The sequence below is a fragment of the Parasteatoda tepidariorum genome, chromosome 8 (assembly GCF_982258835.1).
Source record: "Parasteatoda tepidariorum strain Cologne lab strain chromosome 8, Ptep-v5.0, whole genome shotgun sequence".
Lineage (NCBI taxonomy): Eukaryota > Metazoa > Arthropoda > Arachnida > Araneae > Theridiidae > Parasteatoda > Parasteatoda tepidariorum.
In genome coordinates this window covers 74146838-74164995 of record NC_141762.1, presented here as the reverse complement: position 1 = coordinate 74164995, position 18158 = coordinate 74146838, and positions in this window count along the sequence as shown.

The following is an 18158-nucleotide window of genomic DNA, read 5'->3' as shown; positions in this document are numbered from 1 at the left end:
GTAATTGTTACTTAATGTGCAGTAATGCATTGCCGTGACCCCACCTGTAGTAGTAACAAAAGTAACTGAGTTCAAATGAATAATACTGGCTTACTTTTCTTGGTTTTCTTGGTTTATTTTGGGCGAAATTAAACAGAATCTCAGGTTTTTGATTGGTTGAAATTACATAAGCTAGATTTTATTCCACTTAAACCGATAGTCATGAAGATTTCTAAGAAATCGGCAACTGATCAAGGAATTAACTTAAATATTGAAGAACAGCAGATTAAGTATTTGGATATAGTTGTCGATCGCAAACTGCAATTAAAGGAACATATTTCTTGTATTTTCAGTAAAAGTGAAAGGATTCATCTTGGAATGCTATGAATTTCAAATAATACATTTGGAGTGAAATCTGATGTTCTTCGGTTGATTTATAAACACGGAATCGTTCCTTTCATATCTTTAGCGTCCTATTTTTGGGTCTATTGCTAAAGAAAGAGAATAAACTGTAAACTTCTTGTCATTAAGGTCTTGTTATTCTGCCTCTTGTCATTAATGGTACAGGACTATTAGTTAAGAAGCAGTGTTTACTATTTCTGGTCTATTATCTAGTGATTTAGTTATTTTGAGCAACCTTGAAGTTGAGGATAATTACTTGAGTACTTCCTTGGCACCCTTGATGGCAATCTTCCGGTAACATGCCTGCCTCACCTGTCATTTAGAAAATCTAACACGCTTATTACTTATGCTAGCGAAGTCTTTCTAGAATATAAAATAATTTCTTTCAAGGATGGAAGTAAATTGTTTAAAATAGTTGGACTTGCCTGCGCAATTTATAAAGACGGAGTTGAAAAAGTTACTTTCCAACATCGATTAAGAGACAAATGCTTTGTTTTTTTAAGTTTAACTGCTGGGCTTAAATCTTGCCGTGAAATGTATTACAGACTCTATTCAGCAAAATAAGCATCTTAGATATATTTTCAGCACAAATTCACATGCCTCACTTCCTATTTTGCGTGATACAATTTCTGTGAAAAGCTTGTGGTGGAAATTCAGTCAATTGTGTATTCCCGCGATGGTATTGAAATCCATTTTTCTTATGTTCGGGACCATAGCTGTGATCTCGGCAATGAAAGAGTTGAAGCCGTGTTGATTCAGGAGATAGAGCGCTTGCCTTCCAATGAGGTTCAAATCAAAGCCCGGGATCCAATCCCAGCGATACGAATTCCGCACACGGATCGATCCAACCGCAGTGCTTACGTTAAATATCCTCAATGATAGGCGGATCAGGGGTTAAGAGTCCCCTTGACATCAGGCTAACTGTGGGAGGTTTCCTCTTCATGTAATGCAAATGCGGGTTAGTTCCATCAAAAAGTCCCCCAGAAAGGCAAATTTCTCCCAATACTTGATCAAGGAGTTCTCTTTTTCTTCAGATAGGGTTCAAAATTGCAAGGCTACTGCGTTAAAAATTAGTAGCCTAAACAAAGAATTGGGTCTGCTTTTCGACAACGGTTATAAAATCGTCGGTTATAAAATTAAAAAATCGGGTCAGTTGGCTTAAAATGCGACTTGCCTTGATAGTGATCTTTTGATCTCTGTCCCGTTGTCCTACTGGGAATCTGTTGTTAGTAGGAAAATAGTTTAAGACTGGAACACTGAATTCTTAACTTCACCAAAAGCTGTGTGGATTAAAATGCATTTTTTAGTGATTTTTCAGCTTTTGAAGTGCATGAAATTTTATACAGACTTCAAATAAACTCATTTTTGCAAGACAAAGAAATTTTAATAGATACTTGCTTAGGTGCAATTTAGTAAATTTTAATTTTTATCCTTGTAGTCAGGATGCTGACACTGTAGAAAGCATTACATTGTATTGTATTGTATTGTATTGTATTGTATTGTTCAAGTCAAAAAGAAAGCATAAAAAAGGAAATGAGACACTCAGGTATTTCTTGGCCATCTGCTGTGTCCTTGTATGTTAAATGTACTGAAAACTTAAATATTTTACGAAATTTTATTCGAATCTTAAGCTTTTAATATTGTTCGGTTTCATTTTAATTTACAATTCTCTTTTGCCCTCTTATATCTTTAAGCCTCATGTTATATTTTGTAGAGCTTAAAGAGTTGGGGAATAAATTTAATTTAAAAAAGCACTGGCTTGAAAATAAATAAGTTGAAGTATGCAAGTTATTACTTATTTTTTTTCTCTCTTTAATATATTTTTACTAAGGTGAATTGTTGGCCATGAGGAAGATTCAGAACAAAGATTTTGAAAACCAGAATTTTCGGTAAACTATTGTCATACGAATGGATCAAATGAATGGTTTAAATACCACATATCTTAGTTTCACGAACCAAAATTATTATTATTTTTAACCAGAAATATCATTACAAAATAGTACGATAATTTTACCAGGATTGTTTTCTCCATTAAAATTTTGGCTTTGTAAAAGTTCATTCATATACTCATGGTGTAGCTGGTTACTTGTCTAGCATATACGTCTCTATATTTAAAACTCTCGTAACTTGATTTGTTGGGAGACAGATTTAGTATCTCAAAAAATATTTAGTTCAGTTACTTCTTTATTAGCAAATTTTGACAAATTTATATTTAGCTAATAAGCGACTGCAAAAATTTGCATGAAAATTGAAAATTATCAATACAAAATGTTACATAAGGAATAAAGATGGGGTCACTTTTAACTTCCTTTTGCCGCAAAAAAGAAAACATTTAATAAACTACATATTTTAAACTTGAATGCACATTATGTCCTACATATTGTGAACTTGAGAAGGGTAAACCAACCAGTGAAGGATTACTACCCAGTGAAGGAACATTTCATATATATTGATTAAAAATAAGAATTTGAAAGTTTTTCTTTAGATTGATTGGTAACAATAGCTTACTGCCAAACAATAGAAAGTCATCTAGCAATGTTTTGGATTACCTGGTCAAACAGACTTCTCTGGAAAAAATTTTGAATTTTTTATGATCGCTGCAACACCTTGCTTCTTTGAAAAAATTATATGGTGAGTGTTTGTATTTATATGTTTGAAGTGGAACTAATTGCATGTAATAGTTCTATTTTTCTCACTGTGAAAAAGAGAATTCAAAATATAGTTATTGAAGTTACATTTTATTTTTTTAAGCATCATAGCATAATAAAGTACTGAGATAAGGGGGTGTTTATTCACTGGATCACATAACGATGAAAAACCAGTGAAGGAACAAGTGCTCCTTTACTGTTTTTTCTTCTAAGTTAATGAAAATAAAAGATAAACTTTAATTTTCTTGTACCTTTAGTGATGTTCCGCATCTAAAATATGTTAAAAATACGAAAAACAACTTCTTACCAGTGAGGGAACAGGCATGTTTCTTTACTGGGCATAGATTTCCCAGTGAATGAACAGTGTGTGTTAATATGTTGACACTTTAATTCTCAATTCATGATTAAAAAAAAGTTAACATTTTCCATATATTTATAAGTTATAATTTCAAGAACAGGCTTGTTTTTAAATATTTGTATGGCTTATAAATTCATAAAGAGCATTAAAAAATAACCAAAATTAAGTGTTCCTTTACTGGGTGTTCATTCACTGGTAAGAGCTGTTCCTTCACTTGGTCTTCTTACTACTTGTTATTTGAACCTCCAAAACATTAGAACAATATTATGTAAGTTCTCCAAAAATTTTTTACATAATTTGCAATTAGTAACAAATATGTTGACACTGTCATTTAACTAAAATTACGAATTTTGAAATTAATATGATTTTTTAAAAGGCAAGCGAAGCTTAAGTGTTCCTTCACTGGTTAGTTTACCCTACACACTATTATTTTTATTTTGAGTTATTCCTACAATTAGTGAAAATTTTCATGGTTTTGTTAGACTGTTAATTTTCTTGAGAACTTAAATGCTATTGCTTGAAATCTCAAAACTAACCGTTTATTGAGGTTGAACTATTCAACCTATAAAATATGACTGAAAATGAATTTGAAAAATGAAATGTACAGTAAGACTTAGGAATTTTTTTTTTATCTTGGCTGCTCTCCATTAGTTCACCCATTGGCTAGAACCTATATAATTTTTCCCAGTCTACCTTTTTGACTTTTAGTGGAAAATACACAATATTTTAATAATATTTTCCCTCGTTTGGTGGAATGTTTTTATTATTTGGGATTGTTTTTACACATAATTACTACAACTTTCTTATTATTACATAATTTTCCTTTCCTTTTCTTTTTTTTTTGAGAAAACTTTCAATTTCTGTAATTACTTTCATTTCTTGTGAATAATTTTATCTTATAATACAAGTTACTCATTTCGATGCAAATATTAATTTAAATATTAGATCGTTCAAGCTTCAATTGTAAGTTGATGTTTAAAACATAAAAATTGAACCAAATTTAATATTTCATTTCCAGACAACGTTTAATTGGCTAGAGTAAAAGAGTGATTCATGATTATTTAACTCGAGTTGAATAAGACTTTTATTTTCCTGAATTAATAAAGCTGTAAAATAAAATTGCTATCAGTCATCCAAAACCTTTGTAATTTCTTGTTATTTTTTAAAATTGCATTCACTTACATAGTACAAATAAGCATCATTTTAATGTAAATAAATTATACAAATGCCATATTTTTTAACAGATATAATTAAACTGATAGTAACAAAAAAGATTTTTAATAAAGTCATTCTATAAAAAAACACATTTTAAAATCAACTATGTCAGAAATGTAGAAGTTTTAATTACAAAATCAAACATATTACAGAAATTGGATAATACTATAGATTAAAAATATTTCACTTCATTGCTTACTATTTTGAAAGCTGTTTAGCCATGTTTAAATGGAAGATAGATTAAACGAGAATGAAATAATATTTTGAAATAAAATTAATCTGTTAAGCTTCAAATGTTAAAGTTTGAGGATTAGCTTTTTTGTATTTTTAAAGTAGGCGCAAATTTAATGCATCTCATATTGTTTTCTAATTAAAAGAATTTTTTGGGGGTATTAAAGCTTGTAGCAAGAACAAAATCGTAATTAATTGCGGAATTCTATTACAAATATGCTTCAAATAAGTATTAATTCAAAGAAATGAATGAATTGAATCAATAAAGAAATTAATTGAATAACGAAAGAATGAATGCAAAGAAACATACTCATACACACAGAAAAAAAAATGGTTAAAACTAGCAGAATATGGTTAAATTTACCATTTTTTTTGGCCTTCCGGAAACATCAAATTATCTCGATGTTTCTTACCGAAATAATTTGATAATTATTTTGATAAATTTAACTATTAAAAAAGGTTTTATAATATCTGATACAATTTTGTAAACGTGGAAAAATTAAAATGGTAATTTTACCATGATATATTAAGGTATGTATAAAAACATGTATTATTGCTATGTATTAAGCAAAATTTAATATCACGTATAATTCTAATTTAAACTAAAATTTAAAGTTCAAATGTTAATTTCAGTTTGAATTAGAGTTTGATATTATGCACAAGAGATTACAGTTTCATTTTCATTCTGTGTTATCTAAATAATACAGATCGTTTCAAGTGTATTTAGAATTACAGTTACAATAACAAACCAAACCGGATGGTTAATACTGCAGATAAAGTCAACATAAACATATTTAGCCTTGCTAATGATAAAAAGGTACATATTTGTAACTAAAATTAATACATAAAACAACATAAAATAAAGCTAAATTAAATTATATTTATTTGCTTATAATATAAGCTTGTTAACTAACTTTTTTTAAAAGACTACGTATAATAATTTAATTTGTTCAATAAATCTATCAACTGCAAAATGATTTTGGTGCATGCATATCCTTAAAGTATATCGTTACTCAGTGACAGGTTTAAGACAATATCACGATTTTTCAACGTTTTATCTCTTTGTAGTAAAGCAAATGAGGAGGACTAAGGCAAAAACAACTTAAAGCTCTCTGATTTCACTTCGGGTAATAGTTTAGAGCGTCAAACGGGATTAATTATATTTTTTTATTTATTTGCTTAACTACGACCTTCGATGTTAAAATAAATATAAGAGACGCAGCTATTCATTGTAAATAATTTTGGAACAAATTAAGGTAAAAAGTATCGATAATCAGGGCACCAGTACCTTTTACAGTGGAATCCATTTTTATCGTAAAATAAAAACGAAACAAGAACTCAGATATACCGTAATATTTATGCAGTAATATCTACGGTAAAATCACTGGAAATAAACAAATAATTTCGGATCAAATTAAGGTAAAAAGTACCGACAATCAGGGTACCAGTGCTTTTTACATCAGAATCTATTTTTACCGTAAAATAAAAACGAAATAAGAACTGTGATATACCGTAATGTTCTTACAGTAATATTCACTGTAAAATCACTGGAATTACACAAATATCATTGTAAAAATTGCGGTAAAAATTTTTTTTGTGGTATAATTCACCTTATCTGTAGGCGGGGCTTATTTTCGCTTGCAGACGTAATGGTCCGCATAAACTTCCGGAGCAACCGGAACTTATTTCTTTTGTAATGTTTTTACTTAGGCTGATTCAATCATCGTTGATTAATATGAAAAATTCATTTTTGGGAAAAATACGTAAAAGTTAAATAAAGGTTCTTTGAATACATAAAAGTTAAAAAAGAAATAAAGGTTCTTTGAATACATAAAAGTTAAAAAGAAATAAATTTTCTTTGAATACATAAAAGTCAGAAAAAGAAATAAAGGTTCTTTGAAGTGTGTTTGTTTTTAAAGTCTAAATAACTGAATATAAAGATCTATACGCAAACATTACCTGGAATTATTACAGAATAAAGCTCTACGGTATTATTTTTTTTTTTTTTACATGGGCTATATTTGTTTCTACTCAGTGATGAAGCAAAGGGCCCATGCTATCCCTCTCCAGAAATTTTGAGTTAAAAAAAAATATATAATCTGAACAAAACGAGCTTTTCTGTATATATTTCTTAAAATTTTTCCAAAAATAATTTTTTATCTAATATATACAGTATTATTATTCTTTAAATTTCAAGATTTCATCAAGCGTAATTTAAAATAAAATTGGTATGTTCCCATAATGTAATGTAAAATTTAAGGTAATATCTGAATAGAGAAACATGACTTTTAATACTAAATAATTCAGATTCGTGTGTGCTATATTTGACATACAAAAAATAAAGTTACTTTAAACCAGAGGTGGCATTTTATGTGGCACACAAACTTAATTTAAATTGAAAAAAAAAATTTTTTTTGAAAGAATTTTAAATATAAAATAATTAGTAAAAATTAAAACAATACAGAAATCACATTAGTGTTTGTATCCTTCCAAGTTTTCACCTTATTATTTGTAATTGTAAAATTACTTCATTAAAAAAAAAGTAGTAATTAAATGTAATTTTCTGTTTATTATTTTCCTGCTCATTTAAATACATAAAAATGATGAGCAAAAAATTGTGATTGGTTAAATGTTAGCCATTGTTTAAATTTCACTAGAAACAATTCAAGATTTTAAAGATAACATCTGTGATATTTACTAACGTATAGCTTTATTTGATCTAGAAAAAAAGTTACTGTACGTGTAATAATTCAATGAACAACATTAATACGATAGCACTTATTGACTTACATAAAATTTATATTAATAATTGCCATGTTCAGGATTTTTTACACTAAAAGTGGTGCACAAGATGCTCCAGTGTTGACCACCCCTGCTTTAAACAATTAAACTCCCGAAAGAAAAATAAAATAAATGCATTTTAAGAAAATTTGATGAAGTAACATGTCTCTTGATTTTTTGTTTTTTTTTGTTTGAGTGCGGGAATTGAAGATATTGCTTTTATTTAAGAAAGAAAAAAAAATCCGTTATGAAGAGTTATTTTTTGAAGAAAATAAAATTTCTGTTACAAATTTACAATAAATCCACATTTTGTACTTCTTTTAATGTCATGTCTAAAAGTTACAAGTTTTAAGCTGTGCATATTTTTAGAACGCCATGAAAAATTAGTATATCTGCGAGGTAAATATATCTTAACTTAATATTTAGCCGCTAGAGACCGGTGTCTTTTAAAAACCTAATTGTATTTCATATTTTAAACTTTAAAATATCTCTCCAGAAAAAGGATCAGAATATTATTTTTTCTATAATATATACTTTATATTATTTTTATTGACAATTTTTTCTTGCCGTAATCATTCAACTTGTGATAATAGAAAAAGCTCATTTCGATTTAATGAAACAGATTTTTAAATTTCCAAACAACAAATGCTATCAAGATAAGAGAAAACGCCAGCAATGTTTGGAAATCTAATGCAAAACATAATAATATGAAGGTTATAGCGATGTAGCGGAAGTTCGTACGGACCGGGTGAAGTTACTTCCGCTTAACTAGTTGTTTGTTTGTTTATTAAGAAAACGAGGTGAATAGATGTTCAGTGTACCTGCACGCGGGGTACTTAATCTTTTTACCTTAACTTAATCAGGAATTTTTTGTAGTGAAGATGCTGGGATCGAATTATTTACCTACCGGTTTTGTTATTCTGAGTTTATGAAATTCGTATAGTATTGTGTATTCGTACAGTGCTATTTTTAAGTTAAAATTTCATCTTTGAGAAGCACAGATAAATTTATAGAAGTGCAACGCAAGTACCGAAAAGTACTCCATTACGCCAATTATTGAGTGATTTGCATTATATAAGTATAAAAAGTTACGTGAGGCTCTTCTAGCAGATAAATTAAAAATTCGGATCATCTGGTTCTTGACGTTAATAAATATAACAATAATAATAATAATAATAACAATAATGAAAAGTAAGTATAACAAACAGTGGAATAATGCATTAAAAAGACCTTTTTTTAAGAAGCTAGCTAGCGTTTTAGTGTTTTCGAAAATGGAATTTTGATAAAGAAAATTCTTCAAAAAAATTGAATAAAAAAGATTGTATTTACTTATTGAATGAGTTTAATTAATTTTTTATTTAAAGAAATAAAGAAAATCAGTACGCTATAAAAACTCCCTGATAAAATTATTGTATAAAATATCGGTACTTTGTGTGCATCGTCTGTAAAATCCATTTTTTCCTTAAAATTTTATACCATAATTTTTTCAGAATTTTTTTTAATTTGAATGATTCAGTGATCTTATGGTAATTATTAATGTGAAAACTACAATAAATTAATTTTTTTTGTAACATTATCCGATAAAAATGGTTTTTACTGTAAAAAGTACCGGCATCGTACCTTTTTTCCGCCATTTATTCAAGAATTTCTTACAGTGCTTACACGTTATAAAATGAGCTTTTTTTATACAAGTAAACAAAGAGTGTGTCCCGTCAATTCATTTTAGAAAATGCATGATTTCTTAAATACAAAGTAAGTACGGAAAATGTATTTCAAAGAATAAGATTAAATACAGAAGTGACACACAAAAAATCAGTACTCAATCATTGAAAAAAAATCTACAATTGCCAAATTAAGACAGTAAGTTAATCACATTAGTTTTTTTTTTGAGCAATAGAAAATATTTCAAAGATTCCATAGTCAGTAATCGCATTGCGGTGAGATAGTTTCATATCTCAGAAGAGAGGAAAGCAAGCGTTAGAGAGAACAAAACGAGTAGAGAAATTGGAGGTAAAGCAAAGAAACTCTGTAAAAAACAAAAAACGAAATAGAAGCAGCGCTGAAGCAAAAAAAGAGATTTTTAGGCCTTTTCTATTGCTTGATTTAGGATGTGTATTCTGCGTGTCTTAGAAAGACTGGGCTAAAAAAAGTATCATTTTTCTTTTTGATCGTCTTTCTTCACTTTCCTTTCACTTCCTTAGTTCTAAAAAGCAGACTTAGTGAAAGAGAAAGTAAAGCATCAAGGCTAGGTCTAATAATGTCGGCGAGCTGTAGAGCTAGATCAAAGTTTATTTAGGCTCATGGCTATATTACTCTAAAAGGCATCCTCGGAAGACACTGATGGCCCCATTTCAATTTTTTTTTCTTATTTTTCCTCCGTCTCGTACTCTCTGGAGTGTGCTTGAGGACATGATTTTAGTCTGTGAAATAGATTTTGAGATTTTTTTCCTATTTTCTAATCTTATCTTACTTTTTAAAGAAATTGATTTAAAATTTGCTAGCTGCATTATATGGAGGTAGCTCTAACCATGTATTTTATAGGCATTTATTTTATTTTAAACTCAATTTTCACTGAAATAATTTTTATAGTTTTTTCTACTTTCTCATTTTATCTTTCTGAAAAGAAATGGACACAAAATATATTAATTATGCAATATGAATGCAATTTTTTATGCTTATTTCCAAGGGTATACCTTTTATTTTGAGCTAAAATTTTTATGATTTAATGCTGATGCTAATTTTCTCTGCCTCTGTCAAGGGCAGTATTTACATTTAATATGTAAGTTTAGTTTAATAATTTTTTAATGCAATAAAAGACACATAAAACGAACGAAAGAGAAAAATATTTTTTTTAACTCTGAATTTATCGTTCTTTGCCATGGCAGATGTGTTGTTCATCTCGCGTTGCATGGTGACCAAAGTTACGGAGGTGAGCAACATTACCCACGCCACACTGCCACAGATACCCGTTAATAGGGAGAGCCGCATTCACACATCATACACAAAAGAAAAGAACAAACAGAGAGAAACATCCATGCCCTGATCGAGATTTGAACCCGCTGCTATTGGCTTTTCAGTTAAACAAGCTCACCACTCAGCCATCTGGCCTTGAACATAGGATAACCAAAGTGGCCTCTGCAAAAGAAAGAAAAGTACTCAGACTTTATCAAACGTGAAAAATGAAAGTGGTCTAGGTGATCGTATCCTATCCTTAATTTTATCGTAATTAAAATAAACATTTCGAATGCAGTAATGATATGTAAAAAACGATCAGTAATGATATGTAAAATGTGTCGTGTTAAGAGAGCTTTTGAAACGTTATGAATTTAACACTTAAAGACAACCCGAAAATATTCTTTTAAAAGCATTCTGTTCAATTAAAAACATTCCCAAAATCTCAGCCATAATTTGCATAAGTCCACAAGTTTTTATCGTAATTATAGTACAAATTAGAGTTTCAATTCAATACAAAAAAATAATAATGGTTGGCGATATATATTTTGGGAGACACTTCGAACTAGGTCATACCTGAAAAGACTTTCTTGCTTTGTAAATCATGCATGGATACACTGGGTAACAATTTTGATGTATCATAACCAATTTCAAATTTGATTAAAAGCATTTTTTTTTAAATTATACCAAATGTTTAGGCTTAAAAGTCTAAAAATTTGGAAATGTAATTTGGAAATTTGTAATTTATTGTTGTAATCTGACCTGATTTTTCTATTATTATTATTTTACAAATATTTTTAATTATATACTTTATTTTTTCGCTATTTCATTATTGTTATTATTATTTTATTATTTTTATTATTGTTTTAAAATTTTTATTATTTCATTATTTATATTTGTGTTTATTCTTCTTCTTATTATTTCGTCATTTTCATTATTTTATTATTATTTTTATTATTATATTATTGTAGTTATTAGGTATTGGGTTTATATATATGCTTGGTTGGTTGGTGTCGCATCCTCTATTGAATCATATTTCATGGTGTGCTTGAATAGTTTTTGTTATTTCTATGGCATTAAAAGAATACAAATATATATATGCTAACAGCCAAGAAAAAATTTTTTCAATACATCAAGTAGTTTTTTGAAAAAAGTGTAACAAAGCAGCATTAAAACGCAGTTTCAAAAAAACAGCAATTAAAGAAAATATCTTACATAATTTGTATCGATGCCAGTAATATGCTAATTTTTCAACATATAAATAAAACCCACAACCCAATTAACTATATAATAATTAACTGGAATTGTCCCAAAATTGAATATTTCTTATTCGACAAATTACCATATATACATATGTATCATTAAATATTTCCTGATTACGTTAATTTAAACTGTAATTCTCAGTGTTTTTCAGAAAATCAATAATTTTAGACTTAGTATAAATCAAATTTTTTTTTACTAAAATATTGCAAAAATAAAAACATATGCATCAATCATACACGGTAAACTATTCCGGGACATATTACGGAATAGTAACGCCATCCTGCACTCAGGATGACAGTACTTTTTACCAATAAATTCATTTTCACTGTAATATGTTACGAGACCAAAAATCTAATATACAGGAATTTTTACAGAAATAAATACAATAAAAATCACTGCATCACTAAATAAATATTGCTGTAAAATTTGCGGTATAATGTTTACGGCAAAAAATGAAATTTACGGTTAAAATGGATTTTACGGAAGATGCACCCAAAGTGCCGGTCATTAATATTCGAATTTTATCCGGAGTTTCTTACGGTGTGCATATTAATATTATGATAAAGCACTACAAAATGAATAAAGAGTTTTATCAAATTCTAAACATTACATAATTCTAAAATAGTACAAGAATGTAAATAAATAAGGCCAGTGTAATACAATATTAAATTTATAACAAAATTACCATTTAATTCTTCATCATTTAAATCGTTTTGAAAAAAAATATTAATATACTTAAAAAATATATTTCACAGTATTTCTATTAAAGCATTACATGCGTTTTTTTTTTTTTTTTTGTATGGCTTTATTTTTCAAACAAGTATAATCTTCACAGTTTATCATTTTTCCCACCACAAGAATGAGTTAGTTTAGCTGAGATTCTCTGACTGCTCAACACCCCACAGAGAACAAAATAAAGAGGAAGAACTGTCCCTCAACTGAAAGGGGGGGGGGGTTAAAAAGGGCCAAATGAAGAATAATGGTGAAAGTGCGCCGGGGTTAGGAAACGTACTCACATTCCTGTGTACTCCAGATAGGAAGCTTCACGGGTACGTGAATTCGAATATGGACTAAATTCAGGATCCCCCATGCGGGTGTTTTCTCATGTGGGCATGTTCTAAAAAATTCTTTGGGTGCTTGATAAGGCGTGTATGGTGGTACATAGTAAAGCATTTGATACAGATGTTGAACTGGTTGGAGGAAAAATGAGAAGAAAAAAAGAGACTATTATTGTCCGCCTCTCTTAAGTGACTAACTGAATTTCTGGAATTTTTTAATTTAATAATTCTACATCTAAATAATGCTTACACTTTCTATAACAGTTGTTGATATATTTATACATGTGATGAAATAGAGCAGCTTAGCTTAAATAAGTATAATGAAAAAGAGAAAATATCCAGTTATTCTTTATGTACTCTTAAGATTTTTTTTTTTTTTTTGATCTAATGAGAGACATAGATAAATATATTTAACATAGATAACATAGTACGAATATGTTTAATATATATTGTGAATCCACCTAACCATAAGTTTCTAATAATTAAAATCTATAAAAACCAAATCAGTTTTGTATGAAACTATTTTTATAATAATAAATCAGTTAAAAATAAATTAGATATGTGACAATTAGGTGAGTTTAATTAGTTTCAGTAATATTGACAGTTGCTGCTTTTAATTAATATCAATTCTTAGAAATAGTATACTTAACGTAATGAAATTTTTAATTTCATTATGAAGAAATTTTCTGTTGAAAAATTGGATCGGTATTGCTATTTTTAAATTTTTTTTCTCCATATTTCTCAAGTTATTCTATTATTGGAGGGATAAATACTTTCTGAAGTTCTTTTCTTATTTCGAAAGATATTGTAAAACTCAAACATTTCATTTAACTTTAAATTAAAAATAAAATCTTGAAAAAATGTTAGTTTGTAAGAAATTGATTTATATTTATTGAAAAAAAATTAAATAAATGCATATATCTTATAAATATCAAAATCTTTGTCTTTTAAATAATGATAAAATAGACTTATATTCGGCACGCTTAGAAAAAAATGCTAATAATTTAGTATTTTTTTTTTTTGTAATTTATTTGTAATTATTAATTTTAATAAAATAAAGGATATAAGGAAAATATGAGTACGAATGCTAAATGAATCAATCTAGAAATTATTTGATTTTACCAAGGCATTTATTATTTAGTTTTATACAATATATCATCCTCGCAAAGTCAACTCTTCTTTTTATAAATGATTTTTTTCTAGAAGTCAACTCTACTAGGGGGATGAAAACAGGTAAGCCTGTCAACTCTATGAGAAATTTAGATACATCAGAATTTCAGTGAATGAGAAGCAGACATTTTTACTTTATATTACAATTTAAGAAATTTATGCCAGCAATTTAAGTGTGATTCAGTCAATGTCGCACAAAAAAAGAAGGAGTGGGAAAAGAGGAACAACTGTTCTAGGGTACGGAATTAAAAGTTCGAACAAAATTCTTTACAGACATATAGTTTTATCTACAATTTTTTAAAGGAAATCGTAGATAATTTCTTAAAATCTATCCAAGAACTTTTATTTTTTAAAAGGGTTTTCAAAATTCGACAAATTAGGAACATATATATATATAATGTATATATAATATATATATATATATATATATATATATATATATATATATATATATATATATATATATATATATATATATATATATATATATATATATATATATATATATATATATATATATTAAATAAAAGATTTAAGTAAAAATTATAAAAATGACCATCAAATAAATTGAAAGATGTTTTATTTAGTTGCAACAAAAGTAAACTCAAATATACTATGTGATTTACCTGTCTTTAAAATGCAGTTCTTTAAAACACCCAAACTGGGAAGTAAGTTTTCTTCAAGTTTCTGTGAAATGAAAGTTTAAATATATCTTACAAACTTAAATTAGAGCATTACTTTAAGTATCTAATCAACGATTCTAGAACATTCATCGTATTAAACTTTTCAGCTGGAATAAAATCCTTTTAAGAGATGCCGCCAAATTCAATTAAAGTGTTGTTGCAAAATCAATATCACGCTTTTCATGGGCATTCTCTTTTATTGAACCCGTATCGGATGCAAGATAATAGAAAGCATTCGTATTATATTTTCGTATTATTTTTAATGAACCATGGAGTTAGATACAATTAAACACAGTGTTCATGATGCGCCCTGTAATTATTCATGTTTGACAACAAATAACTGTTTGAACTAAAAAGAAATGGTCTAGAAAATGCAGTTGTTTACCGAAAGAGATTTTTCATTGCAAAAAATGAATTACATTAAGGTCAAAATGTAATCACCTTTGGCACCTTCATTTAAGGTGAGCCAATAGGAGGTGAACATCTATAAATGAAGTGTAATACCTTTTGGGGCATTCTCTATAAAACCTGATTTATTCGTTGACTGAGTTTACATTCATTTTTCGCAAACATTCATCTTTTCACATAAATCTTGTAAAAAAAGTTTTGACTAATTTAGTTTGATAAATAAATTTTAAAAATAAATAAAAATTTTGTTCCATGAAATAACAGTACAACGAGAATAATTTTAGTGAAATATGTTTGTCTTAATTTTTCAGAATGCTTTTATTAAGAAAATATATATATTATAAATTTTCCATGAAATATGCTTTAATTGAATATTCATGATAATTTTACAATCTTTTGATTCTTCATTGTTAAGATATTTCGGGAAAAAATTAAATTAAGGGGGCAGTTGAGTTTTAAAAGGTTTTATTATCTTCATTAGACTTTTTTATTACTTTATTCTTTATTATTTTTTTCCTTATTATTTTATTCTTTTGTATTTTATTTTTTGTTTTTCTTTATTCTTTATAACTTTATTTTCATTATTTCTGGTGTATCATGAAATTCAAAATTTAAAATAGAAGCTATCTTACTTTTAAGCCTAAAAATTATAAACTCTATTGTACAATAAACAAATTGAAATACAATTAAAATAATGCATTTAAAAACAAGAAGTCTTCAAAATGTAAGAAAAAGTTCAATAATCACTAATAAACAACATTTTTAATAAAATTTTTGTTTATGCTGGTAGAATTGAGACTGGAGCAAGTAGGTGAAAATGGCTTAAAATGAGATAGCTCTCTAATATATGACAGCCTTATTGTAGGCTTAGATATACAATAAAGAATAAAGAATAAGTATTATAAATAAAGAATAAATATTATTAACAAAGAAATAAATACTTGAAACAAAGAATAAATATTATTCCGTATTTAAAACTGTTTTTCTCATAAAAAATCAAATAAATATAAGAAAATACTATAATATTAAATCAAAAATTTTTAGTGGCTCTTTAAAAACGGGGAAAATTTGTAAAATGGTAACTTTTGGTTCTTTCATTTCAAAAGTTTTCCGACCCCTGGCTTTGAATATGACCGGACTCATTGACCACAATCTAAAATACATATGAAGACTGTGCAAAGTTGACATTCAGGAAACAGAACACTTCTACAAGCTATAATGAAAAACAAGGATAATGTTTAGGAAAATTGCCTTTGGGATTTTAAGTTCGTCATTAAAATGTATTATTTTCAGTCAAATGTAACTGCTTAGCTAGATTTTAAATTTACTTTTCAGTCATAAAATTGTCCTGAAATAACCTTGGCCCAAGAACAGTTATAGATTACGTATTTATTATGTGAATGTGTTATTTTAATGCTGCTCCATATGAGCACATGAGGACATCTTTTCAATACATTCCATATTTGTTAACGTTTTTATTTTTTAAGGGGAGGTGAATTTTTTTGTTTCAAAAATTCGGCAAACCTCAAACGATTTAAACCCTTCAAGTGTAAATTATAATATTGAAAAAATATTAATAACGGTTATGTTCAAATCTTGATTTTAAAATTGGTGTCTCGCAATATGAAACTCTCGTATACCTAATTAAACACATGTATTTTAATAGTTAACATCATTTCTTAGAGCCTCAATCATTCATTCTTTTTATATGATTTATCTATAAAAAATTACTGTTTCAGATAAGTCTTGGTATTTTATTTCTGTTACATATTCAACAAAAATGTTGTCATTTATTTAATTAAATTTTAGCTTTCAATGGAAAAAAAATCATATTTTTTTGTTAAAAAATGTATTTTACTCATGTAAGGAAACTATATATTAATAATACGAAAATTAAGGAATTAGAATAATTTTTCATCTATTAGAATAATTTTAACTATATCATGTATTAGATTAATTTTATCATATATAATTTTATGCTTATATCCGCTATATTAACGACAGTTTTCTTAAAAGAAAACTTTCCAAAATAGTCTCTATATCTATATTTTCTACCTTAGATCAAATAGGAAATTAATTTTAACTCTTATTTTACTTGCTTTCTTTTTCTTATATATATTTTTAAAGAACTTAATTGTAAGAAGGAAAAAGTATGCAATTTCGTGACTAAGATTTCATATTTAAAAAATGTAACAGATTTGGGGAAATTCACACGAGACTTTTAAACAAAAAGATGTGATTTAAAGATAATATAAGATATTATAATTGCTAGAACTACAAAATATCTCACAAGAGCTTCTTGGCATGACTTCCTTAGCTTCTGTATTATATTTTAAATATAATTTTTCTTGTTCTTATTTAAATTCTACTATAGTTTAAAAAAGATCATGATAACAACCATTAAAGAGCCTTATTAGTCAATTTCATGAGAGAGGGAAAGTTAAAAGTTATAAATTTACTCAGCTTTATAAATAATCAGAAATTATTTTTATGCGTTTAAATTTGGTATAGATAAATATTAACGAAATACGCTTTTAGCTGATATATTTATTAAATCCAAGTGTTATTTGTTTGAAATAATTGGATGGGAAGTCACCCAATTTTTGAATACTTATTATTTTTATATATCTACAAAGTTTTATTTAGACAATATTTTCATTATAGATCATTTCCGCTTAGAGGAAGATTTCAAAAATGAAAAATCTCTGATTTTATTTGCCCTCTTTTCTTATTACCTATCAATTTTTTTGAAATATTTTTCTGCGAGTTTTTTTATTTTATAAATAAATTAATTGAATCACCTAATGCTTCATAGCACAAGATAAGATAATTTATATATGTTACTTACAAGGCAACAAATTATTTGTTGCATTTACACAATCACCTGATCTTCCCTAATTCGGGTGAAAGAATTTAAAATCGGGAATTAGTTTTGCTTCTAAATATAAAAATTTGTTTTTGAATAACATTATTCGTCTTTTTTTCGTAGAAATGAACAAGTTTGAAAATG